Below are 6,091 nucleotides of genomic sequence, written 5' to 3'. Positions count from 1 at the left end.
CTAAGCAAACTAAGGTAAATTTACCATTAACATTAACTCAAAGGATTTAACTCTTACAACATCAATACATGTAATGAGTAATAGCACTGTGTACAGAAACCAGTTCTGAATTGGGCACCAATTATATATCTTATTCTGTGTATGTGTCATATCCATTCATTCTTTAAATCTATTTAATCCATTAAAGGGTCTCAGGGAGCCAGAGCACGTCCCTGTGGGACTGGTTGCAGAAATTAAGCCAACATTGAATGGCACACTAGTTTGTCACAGGGTATGTTCAGACACACCCGCACTTACTCACACCTCGTCTGAGTAATAGCACTGCGTACAAAAACCAGTTCTGAATTGGGCACCAATTACATATCTTATGCTGTGTATGTGTCATATTCATCCATTCTTTGAATCTATTTAATCCATTAAAGGGTCTCAGGGAGCCAGAGCACGTCCCTGTGGGACTGGTTGCAGAAATTAAGCCAACATTGAATGGCACACTAGTTTGTTACAAGGTATGTTCAGACACACTCGCACTTACTCACACCTCGCCAATTCAGAGTCCCCATCTAACTAAACATTCATGTCTTTAAGATGTGGTAGCAAACTAGAACCCTTTTTGACATGAACTGAAAGGTGATCCAAGCCCCAGGTCCTTAGAGTTGTGAGGCAGCAGCACTAACCATCCTGTCACTGCCTATATAGATACATACTGTATAATGTGTGCATGTGAATATAGCATACAGTATACACACCCATCCATCTTCCATCACCACTTATCCAGGGAAGCAGGGACCTATCACAGCAAGCATTAGGCACCAGGCAGACGCAATCCTTGGTCTATCACAGGGTGAACACACACAGACACACCCTTGGGCCAATATAGCATCGCCAATCCACCTATACTGCATGTCTATGGACTGTGAGAAGGAGACATTTTTTGTTCTTAGGCAAAATTGTGAGTGAGGCCACTCCCTTGGCTGAGAAGCAACACCCCATATAAATGGTCTCAGGATGCTTTACTGTTGGTATGACCCAGGACTGATAGTAGCACTCACCTTTTCTTTTTTCTGGATGCCCCAAACAATTGGAAAGAGGATCCATCAGAGAAAATGACTTTCCTCCAGCACTCCTCAGCAGTCCAATCCCTGTACCTTTTGCAGAACATCAGTCTGTCCATGATGTTTTTCTTGGCTTATTTGCTGCCCTTCTTGACACCCACCAGGCCAACCTCCAAAAGGGTTCACCTCACTCCTACCTGCCTGCTGCCATTCCTGAGCAAGCTCTGCACTGGTGGTGTCCCGATCCCGCAGCTGAGTCCTGGCGCTTGCTGGACTTTCTTGGGCGCCCTGAAGCCTTCTTCACAACAATTGAACCCCTCCATTCTAACTCAGTCAGCATGACAGAGTGATCTCCGTCCTTGTCCTCGCCGACACTCTCACCTTTGTTAACGTGAGGATCACTGAAATGACGTCAGTAGGTCCTTTTGTGGCAGGGCTGACATGCAGTGGAAATGGGATTTTTGGGATTAAGTTCATCTTCAAGGCAATTAATTGTAATTCATCTGATCACTCATCAGAACATTCTGGAGTCGATGCAAATTGCCATCATAAAAACGGAGGCAGCAAACATTGTGAAAATTAATATTTGTGTAATTCTGAAATCTTTGGGCCACGTCTGTAATTTGCCCCGTCATCTCATATTGGCCAAACCGGCGCTGAGATTATTTTTTTTTTGCAGGTTTGTAAAGGCGAGAAGGCGGGCAGCCGAACGTCACGAGACCCGGGCTTGTGACTCGCCCTCGCGCCTCCTACGTCACTGAATGGGGTGGAGCGAGCGGCCGATATTTCCTGGAGACTGAGCCGAGCAGGTAGGATGATGGCAGTTTATTTATTATTGTTTTTTTTTTTAATATTGCAAAAAACTGAATGTTATTTTCGATATTGTTGTGATTGTACGAGCTTGAAGGAGGGATGTTGCTTGGAAATGAATGGATAAGTTGTGTGTATGCATTGTAAGGGGGGAAGAGGAACGAAAGGCGGCCCATAGGTCACTCAGTGCTTGATGATAAAACTCATAATAATATTTGCGTAACATGACTATGACTTATTTTGGATAAATTGGGCCTCGTTTTGACGCTAATATCGTCTTGTGATGAAGGCGAGTGCTCTTTGCTCGCCTAAGGCCCTCGTTGGTAATGCGCAGCTGCTGGGCACCCTGGTCAGCGCAAAAGATGTCCGCCAGTCGCTGTCACAAGCCACTGGCTCTGACCGCAGGTCGGTGACTATCTCGGAGATGAAATCTTTCGCCCAGTTTTGCAGATATAAAGCAGTTAGACTTTAATGAAATGAGAGATAAAATTGGAAGTGGGGTCGGCTATCAGTTATATCATACGAGCGGGTGTGTCGACGTAAATGATGCATCTTAATCACATTTCACATATTACTGTGAACTTCCCCTCCTCCTATTTTAATTATATACGTGTGAAATAAATTCGGCCAGCTCCTTTCTAGCCTAATCCGTTGACGGTTACGACAGCAGACGGATCACGATACGAACTCCTCCCAGCACACGAATTTCTGTTTTTATGTTCATGATTGTGTTTTTTTAAGGCTTGAAATTACCTGTGAAACTTTACATCTAAATTTATTCCTAGTCTGTATGGTCAGTTTGAACATGATCCCCGTTTATCAAGTGTTGCCATACACATGACAAGACAAGCTTATAACTAAAACATTACAAATATGTGTACCTTCATTGTCATCCCTCGTTTATGTTTTTGTTTTGCTTTTTGCAGTAGTCTTTTTACATACACAATTAAGTAACAAGCTTCCTGGATTGATGACAAAGTGTCAATTTTTGACATGGTTCAATATGACTTGTACATACAGTAGAACATAAGAAATGTGACAAACAATACATTACAATACAATTTATTTTTGTTTAGCCCAAAATCACACAAGGAGTGTCGCAATGGGCATTGACAGGCCTTGCCTTGTGACAGCCCACCCCCAGCCTTGACTCTCCAAGAAGACAAGGGAAAACTCCTAAAAAAAACCTTTGTAGGCAAAAAATGGAAGAAACCTTGGGAAAGGCAGTTCAAAGAGAGACCCCCTTTCCATGAAGGCTGGGTATGCAGTGGGTGTCAAAAAAAGGGGGGTAAATACAATACACAGAACAGAACACAAGAAATCCTCAATACAGTTGTGAAATAGAAATAGTAGATGATATCACATAATACAATTTGGATTTGTTCAGAGTCCTGGAGACCTCAGCCATCAAGCTGCCTTCCCCTATTGGCCGATCCAAGCTGAGTTGGTTCTGTGCCAGCCAATTGGATGAAATGACCCTTCTACCCGATGATTCCTGCGATCCTCCATCAGAGATGACTTTACCTTAGGCAGGCAAAACAACTTGGCAGGTGGGCAGTGGCACCAAGAGCCACATATAGTACTGAGAAGAGAATCAAGAATAGGTGAGGGCTAGTAACAAATTCAAACTATCATATTACTTATGTTTTAGTGCTAATGACTAACAGCAGAGATGTAGTATAGTATGCACAGTTAATCAGCAGCTTTAGTCAGGGTGTGCTAACCTGAAGTTGTGAGTCTTCAGCCTGGACTTGAAAACTGAGACCGAAGGGGCATCTGTTATATTAGCAGGCAGACCACTCCACAATTTAGGGGTCCTGTCACTAAAGGCACAACCCCCCACTGTTATTTTATGAATGCGTGGGATCATAAGCAGACTGGCATCTTAAGATGTTAATGTTCTTCAGGATCTGTAAGTCATGATAGGTTCAGATAAGTAAGCTGGATCTCGGCCTTTTAAGGCTTTAAATGTTAAAAGGAAGATTTTGAAGTCTGCCCTAAACTTAACTGGTACTCACTGTAAGGATTTAAGAACTGGAGTTACGTGTTTGTATTTTCTTGTTCCTGTAATAATTCTTGCAGCAGCATTTTGGATTAACTGAAGCTGTATAAAGCACAATTTGAACATCCAGTGAACACCACATTTCAGTAGTCAATCCTACTAGAAATAAATGCATACTGTACATTCATTTCTCAGAATCTCGCTTATTTAGAAAATGCTTTAATTTCCCAACATTTTTTTAAATGGAAGAAACATGATTTAGACGAATTTGTAATGTGCACGTTAAATAACATGCTAGAATCAAGGATAACTCCTAGTTTGCGGGCTGATTCATCAAAATGAATGGTAATTACAAGTTAAGAGATGACAATATATTGTAGTGATCTGCGTCATTCCCTCCAATAATTAAGATCTGTGTTTTATCAGTGTTTAAAGACAAGTAGTTCTCATCCATCCAGTCCTTTAATTCATTAACACAACTAATTAAAGACAACATCAGAGAAAGTTCATTTGGTCTAGAAGAAAGGTATAACTGGGTGTCATCTACGTACGAGTGAAAATTAACATGATGTTTGCTAAAGATAGATCCCAGTGGAAGCATGTAAAGCATGGGTGTCGAACTCCAGGCCTGGAGGGTCACAGTGGCTGCGGGTTTTCATTCTAACCATCTTCTTAATTAGTGACCAGTTTTTGCTGCTAATTATCTTCTTTAGCCTTCATTTTAATTAACTTGACTCAGACCCCTTAGTATTTTTTTTTCCTTAATTAGCAGCCAAGTAATAGTGAGACACAAAACAAGCTGCCACATGACCAGCTCAGTTGTGCCCATCACACGATATTTGAAAATAAAGAAAGGTGAAGGTCTTGGTAAGGGTAATCTCTCAGGTTACCAAAACATTTTGATGGTGGTCTTAGAAAAAACAAAAAAATCAACAGTTCTGGAAATGTCTGATGTGGCAGAATGAGAGCAGCAACAGGCCATGGAATTAAATAATGGCTTTAATTAACAGCAAGAATCAGCTTCTCATTAAGAAACTGGTTGGAGTGAAATTGGCTGGAGTTTAAAGCCCCAATTTAGCTGGTCATTTGTTGGCCAGTGTTTCACTTCTCATTTCTATTTGGCTGTCATTTAATGAAGAAAGGAATAAATTCAAAGACCTGAATCCTTAAAAAAGGGCTATTAAAATGAAGGGAAAACAAATTTAATTAGCAGTGGAATCTGGTCACTGATTAGGAAAAGGGTTAGAATGGAAACCTGCAGCCACTGCGGTCCTCCAGGCCCAGAGTTCGACACCCCTGATGTAAAGTGAAAACAGTAAAGGTCCCAATACTGAGCCTTGCAGGACACCAAATTTAATTAACTTCTGTGTATAATGATGGAGTACTGTCAGTATATTTCTGTACATACTGGAATCAATTTGATAAACAAGAACTAAACCAGGCTAGGACACTGCCAGTACGCCCAGTGGAGTTTCCTTCATTAGAGGATATCAGAATGTCGTTTACAACGTGTGTTAGTGCCGTTTCTGTACTATGACCAGTGCGGGAGCCAGACTAGAATTTCTCAAGTAAATTATGATGCATAAGGTGTGACTGAAGTTGGTTGGTGACTTCTTTTTCATGTATTTTAGAGAGAGAGAAAGGGTAAATTTGAAATGGGTCTATAATTATTAAGTACACGTGGGTCAGGGTCTGAGGAGACCAATCAGTCCACCGAGCCTGTTTATTTAGCTCATAGCTAAACTGTCCAAACGTCTTATCCGGGACCTTCTTAAAGGTTGTCAAGGTTTCTGCTTCAACTCCACATCTCGATAGTTTGTTCCTGAGTCCCACAATTCTTTGTGTAAAGAAGTGTTTCCTGGCTTCAGGTTTAAATGCATTTTCCCGTAATTTCCACTGATGTCCTCAAGTACGAAATGAGGTAATGAAAACTCAAAATTCAAAATTAGGGGTGTACACACTTTTGCTGCCAGCGGTTTAGACAGTAATGGCTGTGCGTTGAGTTATTTTGAGGGGACAGCAGATTTACACTGTTACACAAGCTGTACACGGACTACTTTACATTGTGTTAAAGTGTCACATCTTCAGTGTTGTCCCATGAAAAGATATCATAAAATATTTAAAAAAATGGGAGGGGTGTACTCACTTTTGTGAGATACTGTACTGTATATATAATATAAAGTAATAAAAAATGGTGTAATGTATATTTTAGCAAAGAAGTAAACAA

At 41.0% G+C, this 6,091-nt stretch overlaps 1 protein-coding gene across 4 annotated transcripts in view; it reads left to right on the top strand.

The window, feature by feature from the left end:
- The first annotated feature begins 1,759 nt into the window (after window positions 1-1,759).
- The window catches only part of atp6v0a1a (ATPase H+ transporting V0 subunit a1a), a 74,268-nt gene continuing 69,936 nt past the window's right edge, over window positions 1,760-6,091 (top strand). For all 4 annotated transcript variants that reach the window (XM_039740116.1, XM_039740115.1, XM_039740114.1 and 1 more), the window contains exon 1: window positions 1,760-1,861. The gene's annotated coding sequence lies outside the window, so the exon portion shown is untranslated. The remainder of the gene's footprint in view (window positions 1,862-6,091) is intronic.

Source organism: Polypterus senegalus, chromosome 17, assembly GCF_016835505.1.
Source record: "Polypterus senegalus isolate Bchr_013 chromosome 17, ASM1683550v1, whole genome shotgun sequence".
Classification (NCBI taxonomy): domain Eukaryota; kingdom Metazoa; phylum Chordata; class Cladistia; order Polypteriformes; family Polypteridae; genus Polypterus; species Polypterus senegalus.
The sequence above is the reverse complement of the archived record's forward strand: the minus strand, read 5'-3'. Positions and strand labels throughout refer to the sequence as shown.